Source organism: Ambystoma mexicanum, chromosome 8 (assembly GCF_040938575.1).
Source record: "Ambystoma mexicanum isolate Mex_15411 chromosome 8, UKY_AmexF1_1, whole genome shotgun sequence".
NCBI lineage: Eukaryota > Metazoa > Chordata > Amphibia > Caudata > Ambystomatidae > Ambystoma > Ambystoma mexicanum.
The window spans coordinates 771,866,511-771,880,069 of record NC_090929.1 but is presented as its reverse complement, the minus strand read 5'-3'; positions in this window follow the sequence as shown (position 1 = coordinate 771,880,069).

Here is a 13,559-nt window from a genome sequence, read left to right as displayed (position 1 = left end):
CACCCAGAAGAGAGAGATGCAGAGACAGGAGAACATACATATTCTATAGGCTCTAGAAGAGGAGGTGTGAAAGATGAGCAACATTTCGAGCTCGAGATGAAGATGCTTATGCTACAGAAATAATGAAGAGTTTATCAAGTCATTTTATAATTGTACAGAAGCAATAACGCAAGTAGACAAAGTGTTCTTAAAGGCTAGCTATATAGTGAATAGATTGTGGCGATATACCAACGTATATACAAAGGAAATGAAAGGACTATGGAGGGTTCCACAATGTACTTTAGCAGAACTGGACCCAGGAAGCAGAAAGGGCTTTTCAGTGTGTCGCAGTTAGAAATTGAAAAACCTAACCATAGAGGTGAATCAAAGAAAGGCTTGGTTGGCCCAAGATCAAGAAGTCAAGGCCACCGTGGGCCTGAATGTGCATACAACAGTTATAGAGCATGTGAAAAGAACAAACTCCTGTCTTAGGTGAGGAGCGAGAATATCAAAGACGTCAGAGGTTCCTCATTTAATAGTACTTTAAATGCAGTAAGACTCAAAAACATGGTCTGCAGTCACATGGTCACATGAAAATAGACAATATCACAAGCTGTATCGAAACCAAGAAGACAGAGTATGCCTATATTCCCTCGTATGCTCCAGAGTAAGGAACATTTCCAAGGCCAAGTTCAAAGTCTTAATTGACTAGCAGGCTGCAAGTGTGATGATCGATGACAGGCTAATTGGTGGGAAGCTATAGTTATGACCAGCCCACCAGCACCTGGGTGCAAGCCTGCATGCTGCTTGCGTGTGTGGAATATTACAGAGGGGTACAAGTGTGCCAACCAATTGTAGAGGGCCATGTAATAGAGAGCCCGATAGTTTGTATGACCAATGGGACGTTCGTAGTGACCTGCACTAGAGGAGGGCTTAGTTGCCCCACCTGATTTTAGAAACCCAATCACCTTGCGTGACACATATGGAACGTATACCTAGATGTTCCCTGTAATCCTATCACCTTCCCAAGTAGGTTTTTGTAGTTTGCCATGCAAATTGATGTAAATGATGACAAGGTTTTAGTACATAACCTGTTTTTTTATATAATGCATTGAGTGAGAAGATCAAGTGACTTTGTTGATCTTCGTTGTAACTCCCTGTTTTAGATAATTGATAATAAAACAGATGTACTTTGCCAACTTCCTGAGTCAGTATGATTATTGATGTTGGAGTGTTTTCTGCATCCCGATCTGTCTCTAAGTATTGCTGCCTCATCTTAAAGGGCTGGGTCGGATACCCCAATTCACCCTACATTTTGCCTGCACCCTCAGTGGACTGTTATCAGCAGTGTCCAGCTTGACATATTCTGCACACAGCGTATGACTCAGCCCTGTAGTTCATTAGTCACGCTTATTCTGCTGAAAAATATCTTAGATAACACATTGACACTCTGAGATAAGACAACGTGCGCACACAGCCCTGCCCATAGTTGCAGCCTAACGGTTACATCATCCTTCTGGCTGCCTGAAAACAGAACTCAGCTGAGCCAGACCACATGGGCCTGTGTAATCTATGAATTTGCTGCGCTGAACCCACTTCTGCCTGCATAGGACTGTGTTTTGCATCCCTGAAAGTTTCAAATGGCATAACACTTTTGGTTGACTAACATTTGCAAAATGTGTTCCTCTGTAACCCTACATTTTACACTGCCACAAATAGCTTTCAACTTTTTTTTCTCACCTAAGCGGCCTTAAGGTTTTTTAAATTTTTTTTTTTTACCAAACTCTGTTTTCATTCTGAAATATTTTAATGTTAGTAAAATATATATTTTCAAGCCTTGCAACTTAACTGTTTTTAAAACCCATAGCTCCGCTTTATCAGCCTATATTTCCAGTGGTTTCATGTCTGCCTATGGGCCTGCAGCTGTGTTTTTTTAACACTGTTTTTTTATGGAAAAATCCGATGCCACAGCATTCTGTAATTCAGTTTTTACGACACTGGCATGTATTTTACAGCCATGAAATTAGAGTTTCACTTTTTATTTTTTGAAAACCCTTATTTTCATTCTATTAAATATAATGTTAATACAATATATATTCCCAGGCCGTGCACCCTAGCTGTTTTTTTAAACCCATAGCTCTGCTTTCCCAGACTATATTTTCAATGGTTTCATGCATGTCCGCCCCGGCTCATTCTAATATAAAAACACTTTTATTCACATTCATACATTTCCTTTATCCTGATTTTATTCACTTTAAAATGCCAAAACAATCCAGACCTATTTATGGCTCAAGCCTCTACTTTTACATTTTAAAATATTGACAGTGTGCCTTAAAAAACACAACCACCTTTTTATATTACATCTATAGAAAAACTGTTATACAATCCTGACCTCAGACACTCTGCCTAGCTTTATATTACATCTATATAAAAACTGTTATCAATATACACCCACTTTATATACATATAACATACAATTATTAAATTCTGTCAAATTAAAATCAAATACTTTAAAGGGCTTATCAATAATAAATACAAAGCCAAACCCACTCAATGCATCACCATGACAAAACCCTAACATTCGCAGTCTATCTCCTCACAACTCACTTCGATCTTCAACAGGCAGCAGCGTACACGAGCGCTCCCAGGACACATTTTTATATACACTTTATATTCACTTCATTTAAAATCATCTAAACATCACATCAAACTACAAAAACACTTTATATAAAAAAAAACATACATAAGATTTACAATAGAAATCTTTGATATTAATTTATATTAAATTTATATAAACTTGATATCAAACCAGATCATAAGGGGGAGGCACTAAGAAACCCAGGGGGCGTTGCCACCTGTTAAAAATGTAACATTGCCAAAAAGGGGGCCCCATTAACTACTGTTGTAACTTGCTTTCAAGTGTAAAAGTAAGGCTTGCATAGATAACACCTTGCTTTTTACACCTTACGTTTGCACTCCAGGGCTTAGAATACAATACCTGTAGCATTCAGCAATGTCGAATACAAATAGATTTAGCGAGTGCACTTCGTGAAGATTCTTTTATTTTTAGCAATAAATTGAGAAATTGCCCCGAATGTGTATTGTAGTATTATTTACACCTATAGTATTGCATAAAACACCAAATAAATGAATACATAGATCGATACGTATATGAGCTCATATTCTTGGGGGCGTAACGTGAATGAAAGTCGTAACAGCCTTGAGTAAGGCTTTAATGCCGTTCATGTATGTCATCCCCCATTTTCAAGCATTTGTATGGTGAAGAGCAGGGGCAGAACGCTACTTGCATTTCTGCCACTAACTTTCTCTACGTCATACAAATGCTGCAGCATCTGCACCAGCATGGTTTTTCATGCTGGCGCAGATGCTGGAGATCCCTATGAGGGCCACCTGCTTTATGGTGCATAAAGCAGGCATACTTTGTAGTGCAAATGTGAAAGGCAAAAGGCGGCATACACATTTGTACACCACCTTTTGCCCTTTACATTTGCACCCCACAGTGCAAATGACATAAATCTGGCGGCAGGGAGCCTCCAATGTACATTATAACTTTTTCAAGAGAAATTCAAGTTTTTGTTGCTGATGTTTTCTTTTTTCAACAGACATTTTAACAATATTTCTGCAGATTTTCTGCACATTTGTTATGTGGTATTATGTTATTGGGATTTATAATGACAAAAGCTGCCTTTTTATGGCACCTAGGCACTCTGGGTTACCATTAGACGTAAGCATATCATTGGATGATCTCTTTTGTCACTTTGTCAAGAGGCACTTGCAACGTCATCAGTGGGTTGATCTTCAGTTTCACTCCATCTATCAACATCCATAACAACTATAATAATGACGGCAAAGAACCACATAGTTATGCACAAAATATTCAAACCTGTGTTGCTGGTTATCACAATTCCATTCTTGTTTCCTATGAGGACTTAATGAGGTGATCTGCCACAAGGTTGCGGGCCGACCCTGTAGGTAACGTCCCGGCACCCAAATTAAGGGCCCGAGCGCAGCAAGGGTCTCTTAATGCGGGTGGTGGCGCTGTTAACGAAAGGCTCAGCATGCCACTGAGGGGCATATTGTCATTAGCACCCGTGTAGTTACCTACACGGGTGCTAATGATGTTTTAATGTATATATATACATATATATTTTCAGTGAAAAAAAACGTTGTTTAAGGGACATCATGGTTAAGTTGCTCTACTAAGAACCTATGAAATTCAGAGAAAATAAACATTGTTAAAGGGACGTTATGGTTCGAAGTAAAACTGAAAAAACCCCAAAATTCGAAAGTTATGGTAAGCTAAGCAACCATAACTTGCGCCACCACCGTGCAATGCTAAGACTACACCCAGGACATCAAAGATGATATCACAAATGTCATTGATGACATCACTGACGACATCACATGTGCATTTACTTTTCATACAAGGGGTTGTGAATGTTATGTTGGCAAAATAGCATCAGGGATTATCGGGAAATGTGTAATAAACTACATAATTCGTTACGCAATGTAGTCTTCTAAAGAACATTCCATTGTGTCCGGGGAGCAGACATAGATATCACTAATTGTTTTGCCTTACGTTTTGGCCGTTTATAAAAAAACTAATTGGCGAATTTACACCAAATTAACAAAAGCATGCTTTCAGGTTAATACCCCGCCTCTCCTCCCGCAATTTTGGTGGAAATCCGTCCAGGGGTTTGAGCTGTAGGCGTGCGCAAAGTTTTTTCCCATTATATCTATGGGAAAAAAGAAATGTTGGGACCCCCCCTTTAACTTTGCCCCCCCTCGGACCAAACCTCACTAAAATTTGCGAATAAATTCAGAGAGAGGCGTTATACTTTTTTGCAATGTTTGGTGAGGATTCGTCCAGGTGGAGCGAAGTTATAAGCCGCCCAAACAAAAAAGTGCTCTTCCTATGGGATTAGCAACTTAACCATAACTACACACACATATATATATATATATATATATATATATATATATATATATATATATATATATATATATATATATACGCACCTTTCTTTCGCAGTCCCGCGACGCACAGTGGTACTGTCGGCAGAAGTCCGTTTACCATGTTGATGAATGTGCCGTCATCAACATGAAAACAGACTTCTGCTGACAACAGCACTGTGCGGTGCAGGGCAGTGAAATAAAGGTACATATAATGTTTACACCATTAGCACCTGTGCGAAAATTACACTAACTAACTAAATAGATTCTTGTAAAGCGCAACACTAATCCAAAGGTCTCAGGGCGCTCACATGGACAGACAACAAAGAACAGAAAGTATATCATGGTATTAGGGGATTAAGAAGTCACTGGAGCCAAGTGACTAGCAGAGTCAATTCAGGTGTGAAGGTTTATTCAGATACTTATTGTCTTAAACTTCAAAAAGGAATGTCTTAAGGCGCTTCCTAAACTGCTGTAAAGTTGCACATTGTTTTCAGTAAAGCGGATTCACATTGCAATTTCTTGGGGCCCAGGCAGCACAACTTGCTACACTCAGTTTCTTCATGTTTATACGCGGCTGAGTCAGCAAAATCTGACTATTTGATTGCAGAGTCTGCTTTGGTATGGCCCTTTGTAACCTGGTTATAAGATATTCCGGTGCCTCACCTGAAAGGCACTTAAAGACGATAACTAGTCCTTTAAAATGTATTAATTGTTCTATTGAGAGCCAATGTAATCTCTTCCGATGTTCTGTGATATGGGATTGGCGATTTAGCACACAAACAGCCCTCACTGCAACATTTTTTATGGTCTGAAGGCTCCTAATATTGCTTTTAGTAGTGCCCATGAGAAGGCTGTTGCAATAGTCTAATTTGGTTTTGACTATGGCTGCTGCTGTTGACGCTCTGTTAAATTCTGATAAATAAGGACTCATTTGCCATAAGGGATGTATAAAGAAAGCGCATGATGATTTAAGATAGGATATATGCTTCTGAAAGGAAAGGTGAGCATCGAAGAATACTCCTAGAGGTTTTAGATAGTCAGATACCAGAATGTTATTGCCACCTATTTCAAAAGCCTTATAGCAAATGTCCAGATTTGTCAGCCTGTGGGGTATACTAATGACAAGCAACTCTGTTTTCTTGTCATTGAGAGCAAGAGAATTTAGGGCCATCCACTTCTGGATTGCCCCAAAAATCTCATTGATAGTGGCCAAATCATCTTTATAGAACCCAGATAGTCTAAGAATTATCTCGGTATTGTCAGCATAATTGGTGAATTGTATACCCATAGATTTAAGCAGGTCACATAGGCATTTGATAGATATATATATATATATATATATATATATATATATATATATATATATATATATATATATATATATATATATATATATATATATATATTAAAAAGCAGCGGGGATAGACAGGATGCCTGGGGGACTCAACAAGTAACAGGGAACTTCTGGGATTGTGAGGTTCCTTTAACTATGCGGCACTTCGAGGGCTCAGGAAGGATTTTAACCATAGCACTGCTTCTGGGAAACATAGGTCTTTTTTCTGAAGTCTCTCTGCTAAGAGGTTGTGATCAACCAGGTCGAACACAGAGGACAGGTCCAACTGGAGCAGTAACGCAGAACTACCTTCCTCTATAATTTCTGTTATGCTGTCTTTCAATTCTAAAAAAGGCCATCTCGGTTCAGTGATTGGTTATGAACCCCGAATGTTCTTTGGCCAAGATGTTATTTTTTTCCACAAATGATTGAAATTGTGTGTACGCTATTTTGTTGAGGATTTTAAGTATAAACGGAACATTGGTGATGGGGCGGTAGTTTTCCGGTATCACGGGGTCTAAGTTATCCTTCTTTAAAAGTGGGGTGATTCAAGCTTCTTTGATACCAATGGGGACAACAGCCTCATCAAACGAGCAGTTAACCAGTTCTGTAATCCATGGTGTTAGAATATTTGCAAATTCTTTAAACAGTGTTGTAGGAAATATGTCCCCCTTACACGACGTTGGCTTGAGCCCTTCAATAATTAGAAAAATATCTTGCTCTGTCATTTTGGTGAAGGCAAAGGGTTTTATGGTTTGAGCAGGCTCATCCAGGGTTGGGTGTTAATGTTAATGTTAAAGGACATTTGTACCGTGCACTATCACCACCGTAGTGGTCCCTTGGCACTCTGGCAGCTCTGAAAGAGATGGGGAGGTTGAGTTAGTGGGAGGAAGCAGGAAAAGTGCAAGAGAGCAGTGATGTGCTGTTGGCAGCCTCAGCCCGGTGGGTCCGTTGGCTGGGCCTGGGGTGTTTGCCACCGGTAGTCATCATGTACTGTTGTGCAAGGCTATGTGTATTTTTGTTTTGTTGTTGCAATGTAGTGAAGTTTGTGCGGTTTGTTGTGCTGTAGGTTTTGGTTGTGTTTGGTTTGGAGTTTGAGAGGTGTATGCAGAAATGGAAATTGTTAGTGGGGTTGGTTAGTTTGCGTCTCTATCTTGAATTGAAGCGCTCGGCTTGCGTAGTCTCCCCTGTTGCGGCTCTGTCCTAATGTGGGTCTGACTGGCATACAGGTTCCAAACTCCACTAGTCCCTGCCACTAACATGCTCTCTCATAGCTCCCCTTATCCTCCAGCCTCTAGTGGCCAGTGCATCTGCCAATGACAACCTCTCATGTAGTGGGGAGATTGCCGATGTCTCGATAATTCCACACCAATGTGGTACCTGGCGGTAATTAAATTAAGGGTGGGCAAAAGTGTTGGTGGGATTGTCTGGGTTGGTTGACTCAGTCTCCGTGTGTGCCGCCTGTGTTCCTGTCTATACGATGTCACCCGTCCAGCTGCTGTGGGCTTTACTCTCCCCGGTCAGGGATGTCTGTGTCTTTTCGGTTTAGTTATCCTTTTTATCAGTTTTGTTTTCCAGGTTTATTCTGTGGTGTTGTAGAGCCAGGTTTTTAGTGATTTTCTGAAATTTAGGTGATCTGTAGTGTTTATTATTTCCTTTGGGATGTTGTTCCAGGTTTTTGCGGCTAAGTGGTAGAAGGAGGTGGCTCCAAGTTTTTTCTTGAGGTATGGCTTGAGTTCCAGGCGGATTTCGTTGCTCGATCGGAGGTGTCTCGTTGGTTTGTAGACTGTTATTTTCTTTTGTAGGAATTCTGCTCCTTGTCCGCTGATTGCCCTGTGCGTTATGCACATTGTTTTGAAGGTGATGCAATGTTTAACTGGGAGCCAGTGTAGGGTTTTTAGGGCTGGAGTGATGCGATCTCTTCTGGATAGTTTGAGGAGTAGTCTTGCTGCTGCATTTTGGATCCGTTGCAGTTTCTTCAGGAGGTATTCAGGTATTCCGAGGTAGAGGCTGTTTGCATAGTCTATTTTAGACATGATTAGGGCGACGATAGTGAGTGTTTTGTGCGCGAAGAAGAGGAAAGTTAGAATTCTTCTTGCCGTCCGGAGGAGGAAAAAACATTTCTTCACTGTTGCATTTATTTGTGGCTCCAGGGTTAGGTTGTTGTCCATTAGGGCTTGCAGATTTTTAACTACCTTTGATGGTGTTGGTGCGTTTCCCACTTCCGTGGCCAATGGGATGGTGGTTTTGTTCTCTTGGTCTTTGGATACGATCATGATTTCTGTCTTTCCTGGGTTGATTTTCTGGTTGTTGTCATCCATCCAGTCGAAGACTTCTTTTAGACAGTAGGTAAGGGTTGAATGGTCGGCATCGGTATCTTTGATTTTGTAGATGATCTGAGTGTCATCTGCGTAGTTGTAACATGTAATGTTTGATTTTTTTGAAGATTCTGATGACCGGAGTCTGGTAGATGTTGAAATATAGTGGAGATAGTGAGGATCCTTGTCGTACTCCACAATCGTTAACTCATGGAGTGGATTTGAAAGGTTTTATCCATATGGTTTCTGTTCTGTCTGTTAGGAATGATTTGGTCCAGCGTAGTGCTGTGTCTGTTATGCCTATGTTTTCTAGTCTTTTGGTCAGGGTGTCGTAGCTAACTGTGTCGAAGGTTGCGCAGAGGTCGAGCAGAATAAAGGCTGAAATAGTGTTTGAGTCTGCGTTAGTTTTGAGGTCGTCCGAGATGGATAGTAGTGCTGTTTCCGTTCCTCTCGCTGGTCTGAAACCGATTTGAGCTTGGTCCAGCAGGTGGTGTTTTTTTACATGTTCTTGGGTTAGTTTAAATATGTAGGTTTCTAGAAGTTTCGCTGGGTAGGGGATGTTAGAGATCGGCCTGTAGTTGGAAAGGTCATCTACGTCACCACTTGTGTTTTTTAAGAGTGGCTTGATGTATGCTGATTTGAAGATCTTCGGTACAGTCCCTGTTGATAGTGATAGATTTAGAAGGTTCCTGTAGTGTTCTGCAGGTGATCCTTGCGCGAGGATTGATTTGTAGATGTCTGGGGAATATGGGTCCATGGGTGATCCCGCTTTCTTGCTTCGTTTAACCAGCATTGCGAATGCCTCTGCTGATATTTCAGGAAAGCTTCAGAGTTTGTGTTGTGGTTCCCAGTTGGGTTCATTGGGTTGTATGTTGTGGTTGGTTGGTCGCTTTTGTATGGTTTGATGGATGTCGTTGATTTTTTTTTTTTAAGTGATCTGCCAGGTCGTTGCATAATTTTTCTGAGGGGGTTGGGATGTTATCACAGCCTGGTGGGTTTCTCATTTCTTCAATGATGCTAAACATTTCTTTTTGTATGTTGGTGGCATTGTTGATTCTGTCATCGTAATGTCTTTTCTTTGCCTTTTGAATTTCATTCTTGTATGCACGGATTTGTTTTTGGTACAGTGTTTTTTTCCCTGGGTTGTATTCTTTCCCCCTATTCAAATTCCATCTTTCTGTTTTCCTTTTTCATGTCGTTTAATAGTGGGGTGAACCATTTTGCCATTGCTCTTTTTTTTGATGGGGTGAACGGTTTTTCCAGGGCGATCTCGTCTATCGTATCTGCGATTCATTTGTGCAGTATCTCTGCTTTGCCGTCTAGGTCAGCTAGCTCCAGTTCTGTAGTTGAGGGTTTTGTTAATTCCAGTTGTTCGAATAGGTTGCTTTTTTTTTACGTGTTTCGGGTGTTGGATGTAGGCTTGGGTAGGCAGAGTGATCACGAATGGGATGATGAGATGGTCGCTCCATAGTATTTGTATCGGAGGTGCCGTGGTGATGAGTTTTTCTTTGGCGAAAATTGCGTCGAGGGTGTGGCCTGCCGAGTGCGTTGCTCCTTTGACTAGTTTTCGTAGTTTCATGGTGTTGAGTTGTTCAATTAGTGAGTTCTGGGAGTTGGCGTGCCTGTCTTCAAACCAGATGTTGAAGTCCCCCAGGATGATTAGGTGTTCATGGTTGATGGCTAAATTGGTGAGGGCTTCTATGACGAATGTTGCATCATATGTTGGTGGTCTGTATACCAGGATGAATGTGATGTTGGTTTTTGGGCTCGCTGTTGGGTGTATTACCATGGTTTCGCAGTTGAGGATGTTGAGTGGTTCGTCAGTTTTTATTTTCAGGTGTTCTTTGAATGCTATAGCGATGCCTCCTCCTTTTTTGTTTTTTCTGTTTATTTGTAGGCATTTGTAAGACTGTCGGAAGGCAGCTTTGGAGTGTGATTTTGTAGTTGTCATCCAGCCATGTTTCTGTGATGAACAGGATGTCAATGCCGTTGTCGTCAAGTAGGTCGAAGATCTCTGTTGAGTGTTTTGACATGGATCTTGCGTTTATTAGATTGCAGTGAAGTTTGGAGGTGTTGTTTGGTTTGGGTTTTGTCGAGGTCGTCTTCCGCTCGGTGATGAGGTGTTCTTCTTGGTCGGCCGCTTGTTGGACTGCGGGGTTTGGGGTTTCAGCGTCTTCAAAGAGTTCTTCTAGGTCTTGGGTTTTTTGTGTTTTCACAGCTAAGCATTGTAACTATATTGTCTTCCTAATGCGTGACATGAACAAAACCATTTAATACATCCTGACTCAGTCACCATTAATATCTAGTTCTTTAAGAACTGAAAAAAGTTCTTTTGATTTTATGGAGTTATTTTCAATTCTATTATTAAGAGATATTAGTTTGGGTTCAAATCTAAGATCCTTATACTCCTTGACCGATGTTTCATATTCAGTCAGGGTAAGAGGGGAAGGATGATTACGCCAGTGGCGCTCACATATTCTTTTATTTCTCCTAGCAGAAATTAATTCTTGTTTTTCAAAGGGCATAGGTTGGCAAGAATATCAAATGCTTTATTTGCTGCATCTCTAAAAGCAACAGTAAATTCTTCCAGTGACAATCCTCCACCCAGGGGTGGTAGAAGAGGACGTATGATTGACCGAAAGGCATCAGCCGTGATATTTTTTATGTTACGCATTTCACCAGAAGGGCCTATTTCATTTGGTACCTTATCAAGTTTTAGTAGTAAATAGAGTGTACCAGAAGGTGGTCCGACCATGGACATGTTTCTACATTCTGTAGAGTAAGTTCCATGTTTTTAACCACTATCCAATCGAGTATATTTCCAGCTTTGTGAGTTGGTTTGTCCACTAGTGGTGAAAACCCGATAGATGATAATATTTGCAGTAAGGATTGTACCTCCATATCCTGCAGGTTGTTAGCCCAGAGGTTAAAATCTCGCAGTATGGCAACAGCCGTGTTGGTTCTACATGAGCCTCCAATAAGTGTCAGAAGTTGTTCCTTAAAAAGAGGGGTACTTCGTGGCGGCCTATATAAAATGATTAGGCTCAATGAATGAGTTGCATCGATATTAAGTTTAAGTTGGAGTGCTTGACACAGATCCAGTTAAGGGGGTGTGGAGATATAGAAGTCCAGTGTTGTTCTAAAAATCATTGCCACCCCACCACCTCGACCAGTTTTACGATCTGTGTGTAAGCATTTATAACCATCTGGTGTAGCAAGTGCTATGGAGTGCAGCGCCGCATCGTGGAGCCATGTCTCCGTCAAAATGAGAATGTCAAAATTATTCTCCACAATGCTATCACCAATCTCCACCATGCATCACCATCGATCGTGTGTTTAAAAGTCTACATTTAATGGTCATGCTATTGTCTTTTGAAAGTGATATTGCTATGTAATGAATTTTTGGAACAGTTTCCATACAGTTCGCTGATAGTGTGGTAATAGTAGCATTAGGAACTATGCCTCTATCACATTCATTAGCTATAGCAGGTGGGGAGATTGGGTCATGCCCCTTTCGAATTTTGTCCCAGAGCAGGAAATTATCCTTGTTTATATGGCTTGCCTCGTCTGCTTCTAAGCGAAGACAGGGGTGCTAAGTGGTGAAGGGGTAGTGTGGAAGGGAAGCACCCTAAATCAATGGTTAATACAGCCAGTGTTTCAAGCATTTTCATTGGTTAAAGGCACTACCAAGGGTGCAAATGTAAATCCATTGTTTTGGTCTGGACTGTTGGAATAGTCATAGACCAGGGTGCTTGCAGGGTGTTGAGGCATGGTATCTGGATGGGTGTGTCGAATCCTGCTGAGATGCCCAGATGGATAAGAGAGGTTGACTTGTCTTTGTCCATGACCTAATGATTGTCAGCAACCACTTGAAAGGGTTGCTGTTCCAGTGCTGAACCGTACTGAAATGTTTCCAGCAGTTAATTTTTTGGAGACATGACTGGCTAATATTGCAGGTATGCAGCTGTTATTTAGGAGTGGGCATACTCACCCAAAACTGCCACACAGTATTTCATGGCTAACTGGTCCAAAGTTTTGTTGAATTACAAATGTCCGATGGTCACTTTTAGTAGTGTGAACCGTTCTGCCTTTGACACCTTAAATGCCCCCAAAAAATCACCAGCAACTGCCACCTCCAAAAAAAGTTAACGCCTTGGCCCTCATTATGGGTTTGCAAGTGCAGTAAAATGTCTGGTAAAATTGCCTGCAATGTCCCACCGCACTTTTCCCACACTTGCAAAACACAAGTTTGCTGGTGGGGGCCACTGATTTATCTCCAGCCAAGAGCTGGAGGTAAATCAGGCCCCCGAGGGCAAATTAATGCAGGAATTACTGGCATTGGTATTACCGGTGCTAGGGGTTTACTGCCCTTTCTGACCACCTGGAATATCCCAGAAATACCGGGATATCAGGTTGTGGAAACAGTAGGGCAGTTTGCAGGTATCCCACCAGAATTACTGGCGGGATAACAGCAAACATGTAATGAGAGCTATTGTTTTTATTTAAAGATCAAGAGTGCTGGAAATAGAAAAAAAAAGATTTAAAATGCTCCAGCGTCATGCACAGGCTTGCACGGCCCCAATATGGCAGTGGGCTATTTTATTGGGCACTGTGGGGAAGGACTGTAGCCTGCACTCTATTTCAGGGCCTTACTCTACTACCCCTTGGTGAACCTGAACTGCCCCTCGATGAACCTGCAGGGAAGTTTCTATGACAACCTTGTCACTTATCAATCAGTGTATTAAAATGATCTTTGACATTTTCCGTAAAACTAGTTTCTGATCATAAATATCAAATTAAAACTTGTATTTGCTCCACTTTCAAAAACTATTAGTATCGGAGAAAGGTTGCAGGATATTTATTAGAAATAATTTCTTCTCAAGTAAAGAGTACATTCCATGTGAATGCAGGATATTATGAGTTGCATGTAATTCTGCAGGTATGGGTTAGGA